The sequence below is a fragment of the Lynx canadensis genome, chromosome E2, assembly GCF_007474595.2.
Source record: "Lynx canadensis isolate LIC74 chromosome E2, mLynCan4.pri.v2, whole genome shotgun sequence".
NCBI classification, from domain to species: Eukaryota; Metazoa; Chordata; class Mammalia; order Carnivora; family Felidae; genus Lynx; species Lynx canadensis.
In genome coordinates, this window is record NC_044317.1 from 45,358,047 (window position 1) to 45,373,038 (window position 14,992).

General features: G+C 38.7%; 1 protein-coding gene across 3 annotated transcripts in view; it reads left to right on the forward strand.

Annotated features, from left to right (window-relative positions):
• The window catches only part of LOC115502502 (zinc finger protein 420), a 125,249-nt gene that overhangs the window by 73,563 nt on the left and 36,694 nt on the right, over window positions 1–14,992 (forward strand). The window contains exon 1 of one of the 3 annotated variants that reach the window (XM_030297924.2): window positions 13,657–13,974. The exons of 1 other annotated variant lie outside the window; for it this stretch is intronic. The gene's annotated coding sequence lies outside the window, so the exon portion shown is untranslated. Of the gene's footprint in view, window positions 1–13,656; window positions 13,975–14,992 lie in introns of those variants that run through there. One more of the 3 variants, XM_030297926.1, reaches the window with a different exon arrangement.

The window sequence follows — 14,992 nt, forward strand, 5'->3', positions numbered from 1 at the left end:
CAGACAAATGTATCTCCAGCCCTTAAGATTTTAATAATACTTCTAGATTCTCTATGCTAAAGTTTATTCAATTCTCTAAGTGGCTTTCCTTTATTAGACCTAGGGCCACATCTGGTCCTTGGGAAACATTCATGCATTCTTATTCTGGATACACTCTGAGATTGTTGGCTGATGGAAAAGCAGCACTAGTCAACCCTTCCCTTGGCATTTAGATTTCTCCAGGAAGTCAAACAACATTCCACTTTGGTCTCAGGTTGTAGTGAGCTAAAATCAAGAGTCAGACACTCAACTGACTGAGCCACCTAGACACCCCCATAGGTTGAAGTCGTAATCCCAGTCACCTTAGAATATGACTTTATTTGGAAATAGGGTCATTGCAGACATAATTAGTTAAGATGAGATCATACTGGATTAGGGTAGGCCCCTAATTCAATGTGACTGGTATTGTTATAAGAATAGATTAAGACATTTAAGATACAAAACAGATGAACATAAGGGAAGGGAAGCAAGAATAATATAAAAACCGGGAAGGGGACAAAACATAAGAGACAAATATAGAGAAAGAGGGTTGCTGGAGGGGTTGTGGGAAGGGGAATGGGGTAAATGGGTGAGGGGCATTAAGGAATCTACTCCTGAAATCATTGTTGCACTATATGCTAACTTGGATATAAATTTAAAAAAAAATAATAAATTATTTAAAAAAAGAAAAAGGAAAAGAAAAAAGAAGAATAGGTTAGGACAGGGGCATCTGGCTGGCTCAGTCAGTAAAGCATACAACTCTTGATCTCGGGGTCATGAGTTCAGACCCCACATTGAGTGCAGAGCTTACTTAAAAAAAAAACAAAAAACATAGATTAGGACACATATGTACAGTGGGAAGATGATGTGAACACACAGGAAGAAAATAGCCATCTACAAGCCAAGGAGCATGAACTGGGACTGATCCTTCCCTCACGGCCCTCAAAAGGAACCAGCCTTGCCAACATCTTGATATCAGACTTGTAGCCTCCAGAATTATGAGACAATGATTTATGTTGTTTAAGCCACAGTTTGTGGTGCCTTGTTATGGTAGTCCTGGAAAACTAATATAGCATATTACTCCTCAATAAAATTGATTTGGAAAAATTAAAAACACTCTATGGAAACTAAAAAGAAAAAAAGTCATGATCATAAAGGTCAGGATATTGTTATATTTAGGATAAAGGGTTGGAATAGTGATTGCAAGGCATTGGTGAAGGGCTTTTGGGGAATTGGCAATGTTCTGTATCTTAACCAGGATACTGCTTACATGGATGTTTAATAATAATTTGTTATGTTATACTCTTATACTGTTAGTGGGAATGCAAACTAGTGCAGCCACTTGGAAAACAGTATGGAGGTTCCTCAGAAAGTTAAAAATAAAACTACTCTATTGTCGTAGACTCTGGGTCTAAAGTTCTCTCTTGTCTAGCAAAAGAGCGGGACGCAGGATTGAAAGCAAGAGACGGCTAATGTCTGGGAAAAGACATGAACCCCGAATAAGGGTCCTTACCCCATTTTTATTAGGATCAGAAGGCTTACAAACATGGTGATGGATGTGTACAAAAGGCAATGAATCTGTGAACATTTACTTGTGGACATGAGGAAAAAGGAGTCTTGAAGATACCCGTGGTTAGGGGTTTAGGTTAATACAAAACAAAATCCAGGCGCTGGGCAGTCAGGAGAAAGGTTGTTTACAGTGGACATGAGGCAGCACCTTGGTTTATCTTGGCTAGCCTGGGGATGAGACAGATAGGGGAAATAACCTCAGGGTTGACAAGGCACCTTTTCTTTTGTTAACCATCTCCACTCCGGCGGCTTTGCCTGCTGCGCAGCGGTCCATAGTCCAATTCACCAATTTACCTAACTTGGCTCTATTCTCCCGTGAAAGCAGCTTTTCTGCTATAGTACTAAATTGGGGGTGCTTCCATCCTGAATATCTAATCTTGTTTATTTCATATACCTATGTGTTGGGCACCTTTGCACCATTTCTATTTCAGGCCTTTGCCTCTCCCTATTTTGGGGGCTCTGCACCCCCTCTCTATTTTGGGGTGCATCTGCACCTCCCTAATCCTGGCACCTTTGTGCCTCCCTATTCTTGGGGTGCCAATCTGATTTACCCAAACTCGGGTGTGAGCATTTTATGACTTTGTATTTCTTTATGCCTTGTTAACTCATTGGTGTAAGCCCCGGGGGATTCCTAAGCTTATCCCCCACGCTCTATGATCCGGCCATTGCACTACTAAGTATTTACCCAAAGAATACAAAAATACTAATTTGAACGGACACATGCACCTCAATGTTTATAGCAGCATTACCAACAATAGCCAAACTATGGAAAGAGCTCAAATGTCCACTGAGTGATGAATGAATGTATGTATATATACATACATTAAGAATATTACTCAGCCATAAAAAGAATGAAATGCTCCATTTGCAATGGCATGAATGGAGCTAGAGTATATTATGCTAAGTGAAATAAGTCAGAGAAAGACAAATACCACATGGTTTCACTCATATGTAGAATTTAAGAAATGAAACAGATGAGTAGAGGGGAAAAAAGAGAGATAAGCAACCATAAACAGACTCTTAACTATAGAGAACTTAGGGTTGCTGCAGGGGAGGTGGGGGGATGGATTAAATGGGTGATGGGTATTAAGGAGGGCAGTTGTTGCGATGAGCACTGGGTGTTGTATAGAAGTGATTTATCACTGAATTCTACTTCTGAAGCTAATATTACACTATATGTTAACTAACTGTAATTGAAAAACTTGAAAAAAAGTCATACATTTATGTTTTATGCATTTTTGATAGTTTGTTATATTTCACAAGATAACTGGTAGAAAAAAAAGAACCAAAAAACCCACAGGGTAGTAAGGCTAGAGTTGGGCTGGCAGGAAGGCAGCAACTTATATAACAAAATGGGGTTGGAATGGGAGAGTTTTTTAAAGTATGATATAGGCATTAAAAGGGCAATGAAAGTTATGCCTATGGCTCTAAATTTATGATTCTGAGCCATTTCACAATGTATGAAAAGAGTTAAATGAGAAAGAAATGAAAAATGAAACTGTGTGTCAAATAGTTTTGGTAAGACCAGAATTCTGAAGGACTGAATACATAAACAAATAACTATAAGAAAGCAGGTGAGGTAAAGAATAAAAATGCAAGTAAAAGGGAAAATAATCATGAAAACAAAGTGCAAAGAAAGTGGGGATACTTGGTATCCAGAATATAATCCCCTAAATTTCAATAAAAAGAAAGACCTGATGTATAAGAAATATATTGAAGTGCCATCTAGGTATCTGAGAAGTTATAGCAACTACCACTCAAAAGACTGGGACTTTTTTTTTTTTTTAATTTTTTTTTTCAACGTTTATTTATTTTTGGGACAGAGAGAGACAGAGCATGAACGGCGGAGGCACAGAGAGAGAGGGAGACACAGAATCAGAAGCAGGCTCCAGGCTCTGAGCCATCAGCCCAGAGCCTGACGCGGGGCTCGAACTCACGGACCGCGAGATCGTGACCTGGCTGAAGTCGGACGCTTAACCGACTGCGCCACCCAGGCGCCCCGACTGGGACTTTTAAGACAATACGAGGTGTTATCTTCTAAACAACTGTTATGTGACTTTGTACCATTCACACGTGTCAGTCACTTATCTGAACATCTTAACATTTCTTTCTCTACAACCCAAGGCTTTTCTTTCTGCTCCAGCTTAAAAATGATATCTGGATTTGTGAGTTGATAGTCTATTCATTAACAGATATATTGGGGTGCCTGGCTGGCTCAGTCAGTTTAGCACCCTACTCTTTTTTTTTTCAATATATGAAATTTATTGTCAAATTGGTTTCCATACAACACCCCGTGCTCATCCCAAAATAGCATCCTACTCTTGATTTTGGCTCAGGTCATGATCTCTCTGTTCATGGGATCGAGCCCCTCCCCCCCAACCCCATTAGGATTTATGAAGGATCCCTATTAGGATTTATGAAGCTAAAGAAGAGATTTCAGATTTCTTTTCTTTAATTTTTTTAATGTTTATTTATTTTTGAGAGAGAGAGGGAGACAGAGTGAGCAGGGGAAGGGCAGAGAGAGGGAGACACAGAAACCAAAACAAGCTCCAGGCTCTGAGCTGTCAGCACAGAGACTGACATGGGGCTCGAACTCATGAACTGCGGGATCGTGACCTGAGCTGAAACCAAGAGTCGGACACTTAACTGACTGAGCCACCCAGGCACCCTGAGATTTCAAATTTCTTAAAAAAAAAAAAAGTCATGAAGACCAGATTTTAACTTTCCTTCTTATAAAACTAACAAAATAACAAAAAACCCAAAACCTAACTTCCAAAAGAGTACAGAATAAGAAAAAAAAGAAAAAAATCATTTGTAATGGAAATAAGAAAGTGAGGCATCCTTACTTTCATACATCCTATACTTTGAGGACTTTCTTACAAAAATAATACAAATGGGATGAGATAGAAAGATATCACCAAGATCTAAGTTAGTACTATTCCTGACAGAAAAAATCTGACAAACATTAATTAAACACTTAATAGTACCAATCACTGCTCTGAACAAGTTATATATAACAACTCATTAATTCTCAAAAAAAAAAACAAACCACCATCCAAAAATTTAGACTCATCTTTAGGTGATAAAACTAAGGTAGTGACAGTTTAAGTAACTTGCCCATGGTCACACATAAGGTGATGGAGCCAGGATTGAAACCTTTTTATCTCTAAAGTCTATGCACTTAACCTCTATTATTATCAGAATTAACTAATAGGGACACATAGAAGAATTGTTTTTCTCCCAGGATATGGAAAATTACATAAGTAAAGAAAGGGGAATGTGTAAAGAAAGAACTATTTCATATATTTAAGTATTAACAGATGAAGAAATGTCCTAGAAGACACAGGAAAAAATGGGATCAAGAATAGAAAAGATAATACAATATTTTTGAGAGGAGAAACACTTCATTTTTTGAGAGCAAAGTAAAGAAGGCTTAGGAAAGACTAACTATGGGCCACAACTTCAAAATTATGCAAAAGCACTTTACTTTGTATCCATGAAAATTGTTTATTTTCCTCTGAGATATTAATTAGCTTTATAAATGGAAGACAACATAAACTATGTAATCAATCTTGCTAATTTTATGTCCTAATTTGTTTTTCCTTTGAAGGTCAGATTCAAATTTAAAGCTCAATTCTAAATTAACTTATTTCTGTATAGTCTAATTGAAATTTTTGCATGGTCTTACTAATTTATATTTTTTCCTGACATATTTGTATCCATTTAGTTTCTCATCTTATTGTTGAGATTATTGTGACCTACTTTATCTGCAGTGCAGAATAAAAAAGTAAAAGAAACACATTATTTAAAACTCATTTGAGACTTGATCACTTCTTCCTGGGAGAGAAGTAGAATCTTGAAATGGCCAACCTGGGTGAAAAAGAAGCCATGAACAATCAGGCTTACTTAGTAGCTCCAGACAAGTCACACTAGAAATCTCCAGGTAAATAAGGTCAATCACCTTATGGGAGAACAATCTTAAGATTTCATTGATCCATCAAAAGCCAAGAATAACCTCACTGTTTGGAAGCACCAATATATGGCCTATGGAGCTTCAATTTGAAGTTTAAAAATTATTTTAAGATTAGAAGTATAACTCATAAGATATTTTTAAAGACGGCACCATACTTAAAAAAAAATCCATCTATCAAATCTCAAAATCACAGAAAAGTTGCAAATATAGTGCAAAGAGCTTTTTTTCCCTGAACCATTTGAGACTAAATTGCTGACCTAATGCCACATCACCCCTGAAGATGTCCCTACATAACCACAATATATTATCAAAATCAAGAAATTAATATTAATACATTACTACCATCTATATTAGATTCCATCCAAGTTTCACCAGGTATGCCAATAATGTCATTTGCACTAAAGGATTCAGTTCAGAATCACACATTGTGTTGAAATGTCATGTCTCTTTAATCTTCTTTAGTCTGAAAGTTTTTCAGTCTTGCCCTTTTATAGTCTTGACACTTTTTTTATTTAAAAAAAATTTTTTTTTCAACGTTTATTTATTTTTGGGACAGAGAGAGACAGAGCATGAACGGGTGAGGGGCAGAGAGAGAGGGAGACACAGAATCGGAAACAGGCTCCAGGCTCTGAGCCATCAGCCCAGAGCCCGACGCGGGGCTCGAACTCACGGACCGCGAGATCGTGACCTGGCTGAAGTCGGACGCTTAACCGACTGCGCCACCCAGGCGCCCCTCTTGACACTTTTGATGACTCTAAGTCCGTCTTTGGAGAATGTCTCCAATTTGATTTTCTTTTTTTTTTTTTTAATGTTTATTTTTGAGAGAGAGAGAGAGAACACGAGGGGGGAAGGGGCAAAGAGAGAGACACACACACAGAATCTGAAGCAGTCTCCAGGTTCTAAACTGTTCAGCATAGAGCCTGACGTGGGGCTCGAAACCATGAACAGTCAGATCATGACCTGAGCTGAAGTTGGATGCTTAACCGACTGAGCCACCTAGGTGCCCCAGGTATGTCCTGTTAAATTAAAGTTTTAGCAAAGGCACCAAAATAGAATATATACCTTCCAAAAGAGGAGGAAATAAAGGGAGAGGGGAACAATCAAAAGAAGGAATAAAGGGGGAAAATGGAAACATTAAAGGGTTACATATGACATATATAGTGATGTGATAAAATGGTAGAAATAAATACAAATATGTCAGTAAATGTCTGATTGGATAAATAAAATCTATTTATATGCTATTGTCAAGAGACACATTAAGAGAATCACACAGAAAGGCTGAAAATGAAGGAACTCCTGAAAAAACATCAGTCAAAATACTAATGAAAAGAAAGTTGATGTAGGGGCACCTACATTAAATATATATAAAAGAAAGTTGATGTAGCTATGTTAATATTGGATAAAATAGACTTAAATAATAGCATTATTATAAAAAGATCAGTACATAATGATGAAATGATTACATCTCCAAGAATACATAAATTCTAAACTTATGTTACCAAATATACACATTTAAATGAAAATTAGTAAAACTACAGGAAAAAATAAAATCAAAACCATAGTAGGAGATTTTGCATATTTCTTTTACTAATTGATACATGAGAGACAAAAATCAATAAGATTATAGAGGATTTAGACCAAAAACTTATAAACTTTATCTAATGGATACATTTTTAAAAATACTATATATATACAATAACTGCAGAAGACAAATTATTTTTAAAGATATATTGAATATTCAGAAAAAACAGACATATGTTAGGCCACAAAGCAAATCTGAAAGAATTTCAATGGACTAATTTTATTTTTTTTAACTTTAGAGAAAGAGTATGAGTGGGGGAGAGGGGCAGAGGAAGAGAGAGAGTGTTAAGCAGGCTCCACGCTCAGTGTGGAGGCTGAAGCAGGGCTCAGTCCCTATGACCCTGGGATCATGCCCTGAGCCTAAATCAAGAGTTGGATGCTCAACCCACTGAGCCACCCAGACACCCTTCAATGGACTCATTTCATATAGACCAACTTCAGTGCTCACAAAAGTTATGTTAGATAATAAGCCATCAAAGAATAATTAGAAAAAAATCCATATGCTTAAGAAATATCCTTCCAAATTATTTATGGGTGAAAAAAATCATAACATAAATTTAAAAAGAAGAATTTAAAAGTGCATGATGAGACTACTACATACCAAAATTTGTAGGATGCAGCCAAAGTAGTACATAAAGGAAAAGTTACAACCTTAAGAATTTATGTTAGAAGTATAAAGATTAATTACCTAAGTATCCAACTTAAAATGTGAGAAAAAATTGTAGAATAAACTGAAAGAAAGCAAAGAAATAAGAAAGGATAAGAAATAAAGGGAACAGTAAAAGAGCTATATAATGAAGAGGATTAATAAGGTCCCAAATAGGTCTTTGTATTACCATACACCAAAAATTATTATAACACTATGTTAATTAAGAGCATATATATAGTGCTAGGAATAATAAATTGACCACAGAATTGAATAAAAAGTGCCCTCAACAGACCAGTTTATTACTGTTAGTAAGAGGGGAAAGGATAGCCTTTTCATAATGTAAGACAATTGGTACATGTACACATACACATACACATACACATACACACACACGTTGTACCTCTTCTTTATCTTACAGAAAGAGTTTGATTCCAAGAGCTTTTATCTTTGTATTATTATTTACTTATTTTTATTTTTTAGCATGGAAGCACGTGGGAGAAGGGCAGAGAGAGAATCTTAAACAAGCTTTATCTCACTACTCTGAAATCACGACCTGGGCCAAAATCAAGAGTTGGACACTCAACTGAGCAACCCAGGCGCCCCCATTCTAAGAGATTTTATAACAAAAAATTGTGTAAGGCAAAACTATAAAGCTTTAGGAAGATAATGTAGAAAACTGAAATTATGACCTTGGTATAGAGGATAATTTTTTTTTCTTTAATGTTTGTTTAGTTTTGAGAGATAAGACAGAGCGTGAGCGGTGGAGGGGCAGAGAGAGAGGGAGACACAGAATCTGAAGCAAGCTCCAGGCTCTGAGCTGTCAGCACAGAGCCCAACGTAGGGCTTGAACCCATGAACTGCAAGATCATGACCTGAGGCAAAGTCCCACACTTAACCGACTGAGCCACCCAGGCGCCCCTAGAGCAGAGCTTCTTAAACAAAACATAAAAAATTACAAGACATGAAGAAAAATTAAATAAATTGGACATTAAAACAGAGTAGTTTTAATTTTTTTTTGTTTTTGTTTTTGAGAGAGAGAGAGAATGCATGCACAAGAGCAGGACAGGGGCAGAGGGAGAGAGAATCTCAAGCAGGCTCCATGCCCAGAATGGAGCTGGATATGGGGCTTGATCTCACAACCATGAGATCATGACCTGAGCCAAAGTCAAGAGTCAGCCACTGACCTGAGTGAGCCACCCAGGTGACCCAAAACAGACTGCTTCTATTTATTAAAAGATCACTAAATAATGAAAAAACAAGCTATAAACTAGATGTTTGGCACATATGAAATATAAACATCCCCAGGGCACCTGGGCTGCTCAGTCGGTAAAGTGTCCAACTTCAGCTCAGGTCATGATCTCATGGTTTGTGAGCTTGAGCGCCACCTTAGGCTCTGTGCTGACAACTCAGAGCCTGGAGCCTGCTTCAGATTCTGTCTCCCTCTCTCTGCCCTTCCCCCACTCATGCTCTGTCTCTCAAAAATAAATAAATGTTAAAAAAAATTAAGAAACATAAATATCCCAAATAATTAAAAAAATTTAAAAAAAATTTTAATGTTTGTTTATTTTTGAGACAGAGACAGAGCATGAGCAAGGGAGGGACAGAGAGGGGGACACAGAATCTGAAGCAGGCTCCAGGCTCTGAGCTGTCATCACAGAGCCCGATGCAGGGCTCAAACTCATGAACTGTGAGATCATGACCTGAGCTGAAGTCAGCCGCTCAACCAACTGAGCCACCCAGGTGCCCCTAAAAAAATTTTTTTAATGTTTATTTATTTTTGAGAGACAGAGTGTGAGAGGCTTTTTGGAAAATTTCCCTTGGAAAATATTGCATATTTCCTAGTAAAGTTGAAGATATTTGCATGCTCCAAATATCCTATGTTCAGTAATACCATATTCCTAATAGATATCCTAGAACAGTGGTTGGCAAATTATAGCTCATAAGCTAATCCTACTACTGCCTGTCTTTGTAAATAAAGTTTTATTGGAATACAGCCACACCCATTCTCTTGCCTACTGTCCGTGGCTGCTTTCATGCTACAATGGCAAAACTGAGTGGCTGTGACAGAGACCATATGACCTACAAAGCCTAATATATTTCCTATATTTCCTTTTACAGAAAAAGTTTTCCAGCCTCTGCCCTAGAGAAATCTCTGCATATCCATTAGTAAATATGTACAAGAATGTTTATAGCAGCTGTATAATATCAAATTTTGAAACAACCTACATTTCTATCAATAGAGAATCAGTTAAAAACTGTGATAAAGACATACAATGGACCACCATACAGCAAGGAAAATGAATTATAGCTATATAGCTAAATCTCAGGATCTTATAGTGACAAAAAAAAGCAAGTCACAGAATGTATAAAATATTTATACAAAACTCAAAAATATGTATAGCTAAACAACATATTTTGGGGTTGAATAGTTGAAATTATAAAGAAAAGCAACAGAATTTTAACACAAAATTGTAGATAATTGTTGTATTTGAGGAGAAAGGAAAAGGAATAAGATCTTCAAAGTTAACAGTAACATTCTCTTTCTTAAAATAGGTAGTTGGTATACAGTTTTTTGCTGTATTGTGAATCATTATACCTTACATGCATTTCATTAGTGTTATTTTTGTATCTACTCAATATTTAATAGAAACTACCTTTGAATGCTACAGATCAAAAGAGGGAGGGAAGCGAAATTCTTTTGGTAAGTCATCCTGAAGTGGACTCAATTTTTCCCACTGTACTGTAACTTTTTTTTTTAAACAATATGGAGGGTTGTGGTTTTTTTTTTTTTTTTTTTAGATTTTATTTTTAAGTAATCTCTATACCTAATGTGGGTCCAAGCTTACAGCCCAAGATGAAGAGTCACATACTCCACCAACTGAGACAGAGAAGCACCCTTGTTTTAAAAAAAAATTTTTATGTGTTTTTATTTATTTATTTTTAATTTTCTAAAAATGTTTTTATTTATTTTTGAGGCAGAGAGAGACAGAGCACAAGCAGGAGAGGGGCAGAGAGAGAGGGAGACACAGAATCCCAAGCAGGTTCCAGGCTCTGAGCTGTCAGCACAGGGCCCGACGTGAAATCATGACCTGAGCTGAAGTTGGATGCCACCAGGCGCCCCTATTTATTTTTGACAGAGATAGAGGGACAGAGAATTCTAAGCAGGCTCTGCACTGACAGCAGTGAGTCTGATGCAGGGCTCGAACTCAGGAACTGTGAGATCATGACCTGAGGCACAGTTGGACACTTAACTGACTGAGCCCCCCAAGCACTCCAGCCAAGCACCCTTGTACTGGAACTTTGAAGGCAACTTCTCAAGTAAAATTGTCAAATATGATTCTTGTTAATCAAACACCTGGGCTTTGTTAGCTAATGGTTTCAACATATTCACCAGAGAGAAATGATTCAAATAAATTGTGATAAATCTGAACAATGGAATAGTATCTATCTAGCCATTCACATTTATGACATAAAACATTAATAATTAATATTGACATATGTCACTGATATAATGCTGAGTAAAGCTTTAAGATTAATTTTTGTTAATTTAAAATTTATAATCTTTATAAACTCAAGTTCATCAGGTGTATAACATTCCACTGCATGTTTACCACAAATTACTTAACTTTATTAAGGACATACATTTGAAAATATCACCTTAAAAATTCTAAGAAAGTGGCTAATTCCAGGTCTGTACAAGGTGAGTCTGGAATATCTGTGTCAAAAAGTAAGGAAGTGCTCAAAGACAAATGAGGATAGATGAGCCAGCTTGAGAGGCCAAATTTGGGACAATATGAGCAACATAAAGAATGATGATAACAAAGAGCTAAAATACTCTGAATGGAAAAAAAAAATCCATGAATCATAGTGATACTTAAAACAGAAAAAACAGAAGAGGGAGAGGGGGAGGAGGAAGCAAAGCTCTTATACACAAAAGAAGGAATGATAACATGAAAAAAATCACCATTGTAGCCCCAAATTTAAGAACTTATTTAGGCAAGGATCATCAATAAATCCTAAAACCATTAGTTAAAAGGCTATGTGTAAAATGGTCTCAAAATATCCCCATCAGATTACTTCTTGACTTACAAAGACAAATTACTTCTTGACTGGCTTCTTGACTTACCAGAAAGAGATCAGGTCCACACACTACTTGAACCAAATGGATCAAATTTAGTATCACCAAAATGGATCAAACTCAAATTGTCTGCTTCTTGATGTCATGCAATAGGAAGAACACACCACCACCCATAGTATTCTTGCCAAATATATTTAAACTTAACCTGTTCATGACAAAACATATTCAGAATGTTAGCTGTTCTACAAGATAAACATTCTAGATTCATCAGAAATGTCATTGCGAAACATGAAAGCAGGTGAAAGGAACACTGCTCCCATTTAAAGAAACTAAAAAGGTATGTTTTCTCTCCACCATGTAAGGAAACAGGGACATGATAGGAAGGTTTACAAACAAGGAAGGGGCTCTCACCAGGCACCAAATCCATCTGTATATGATCTTGAACTTCCCAGCTTCTAGAAATGTAAGAAATAAATGTATTTGTGTGGGGTGTGTGTCTGTGTAAAGATAGGTCCATCCAGTGCAATGTACAACCTTGATTTGGATTTGGACCAATTTTTTGGTCACTTTGACCCACTCTAAGTCAGTGCAATTTGACAATCTTTATCTCACATTTATAGTGGATTACTGTACACAGGTTCATTCACTCAACAATCCTGGGCACCAAACTTGCTAATACAGTCACATTACTGGGAAGAGATCAAAGTGTTCAGTATAAGGTCCTGAAAGAGGAAGTTTTATTATTCCACTCCCCCAACCCCGGAAGAGTGGTGCATTTACAATTCTATCCACCCCTGTACTGGAAGTTCAAACTTTTGTCCTTATTTAAAAAAAAAAAAAAAAAAAGCCATGAGACAAGTTCAGGCTTACCAAAAAAACGTACAACTTTAAGTTTCTCTCTCTCCGTGAACCACGGTAGCATCTTTTTAGGTATAAAGTTATTTTATTATTTTATTAGTCCATGGCCTCTCAACCTTAACCAATAATGTCCCCATAATATTAGAAAAGAATGGATGCCTACTTCGTGGGACTGTGTCAGAGGAAAAGGCAGTTATGCTAGGACTGGCTTTGAAATCATGTTTCTCGCAAACAAACAAAACTGTTGATTTTGCGTTCTTCCCCATAACACGTATATTGGATCCAACAGAAAGATCATGTCTAAATTGTTTGTCAGATAAATTGATAACTTTTTTTTTTTTTTACCAGATCAAATTAGTGTTCAAGAAAGAAATAACTTGACCCTCTATCGTTTTTTCAGTCACACACATGCTCTTCTGTGAGTCCTACAGACGCTAAAATAAAGGCAGGAGAAAAGCATATTTGCATAACACAAATCATCATCAGTCACGCAACCATTGTTAATTATGGACAAAAACAAACCACAACAGCAGAGGCCCCTTCTTCTGTCAGCCAATCCCACAGTTAGAAAATGCCATTACCATGCAGCTTCAAGCACGAACCACCTCACCCAAAAGCATGAAGCATACAACCACACACCCAGCCGCCGAGGAACTCCCAGTCCGCCCGACTGTGTCCGGTGTGGTCTCACACACATACACACCGAAGGGCCTGTCAAGATACCCCGAGGGTCTCTGCGAGTCTGAGGCTCCGGCTTGTCCCCGCCTCAGTTCCAGCTCCCCCCGCCCCGGCACCTGCCCGCCTGAGGGTCCCGCCTTCTGCAAATCCGGTAAGACCCTAGACTGCTCCACACCCTAGCAGTCTCCTGGCCCAATCACTCCACTAGGGCGCGCCCGACGCCTGCGCATTGAGCTCAGGCGGGCACTCCCAGAAACACCCGCGGCGCGGCCTTTGGGCGAGCGGGTTCGAGCGGCGGAATCCACGAACCGAGGGGAGGGTTAGTAGACTGGGCCTCCCAGCGTCCCGGCCGGCGAGCCGCAAGCTTCCTGGTGTTGGACTACATTTCCCAGAGCCGCCGCGTCCCCAATGCGGCTTCATTTCCGTTTGTTCGTGCGATTTGGGGGCCTCGCGTGGGGAGGGCAGCGTCTGGAGGAGCTTGGCCCGGCTCCCGTTGGGCGGGCGAACCCGAAATCGGGGCTTGGACCCCAGGCGCCAGATCCTGGATCCTGAACTGCAGCTTCTGTCGAGGTGAGGATGTCCGGAATGCTGGGGCGGAAGCGTCACTGGAATTGTGTGTGTGGCGGTTTCTTGCCGTTTTGTGCCTGATACTGGTATGGGCGAATGGACGTATGCGGCTCTGGTTTTGTGTGTAAGCGTTCGCGTGAGTGAGAGTTGCAGCTCTGAGTAATAACTGCTGTCACAGTGTATTTGTGACCGCGTGCTTACCTGACGGGGAATGTGCCATGTGACAGTGTGATTGTGTGTGTACCTCTTGTGTGACTGGTGGTTTGCTTGTGACCGTGAGCTGTGCGACAGGACTGCTGTGACAGGGTGTTTAGATGGACTTGGGTCATTTTGATGTTATTAATATGATTGTGTATTTTGTGTATTACTGGGGCTTCCTTGCGATTTTGAGGTGTTATGAGAGTGATACTGTGACAACGGTGTTTGTGTCCACTTGTTTTCCTTGACCTGGTACGGTTGTATTTTTCTCTTTGAGTGCGTGCCATATGTGTGACTGTGGGACTGTGAGTGTGCCACTTTTTCATGACTGTGTGAAGAGAGTAAAAGTGTTGTGAAAGTGTGTTTTGGGCCATGGGTATCTCTGATAGGGTGCTTGGATGTGCTGGAGTGTGTACATGCTCTGTATATGATTGGATTTTAAAGACAAAAGGTGGTCTGAGGATATAACATTAATTTGGCAATTGTGACTCTGGCCGCGTGACTATGGAAATGTGATTGTGCGTGACTTTGTCTAGTCATTTATATATTTTATAGCCTGTGACCTTATGGGAGTTTAGTGAGATACACAGATAAATTTGGGCGTTTGTATTTTGGGGGTTCATTCTGGGGCTGTCTGCCTTTGTATCATGAGTCTCTTGTGACTTTGTCCTTAAAGAACTTGACCTCTTTCTCTTCTGACCTCAGTGACTCCCCCCACCCCCTCCTCTCCTTCACACATGGCCTATATTGCTTCATTTCTGTATTCATCCTTAGTTCACAGTGGGATTGTAGATGTAGGTTCCCTGCGGCTTCCAGGTGTCCT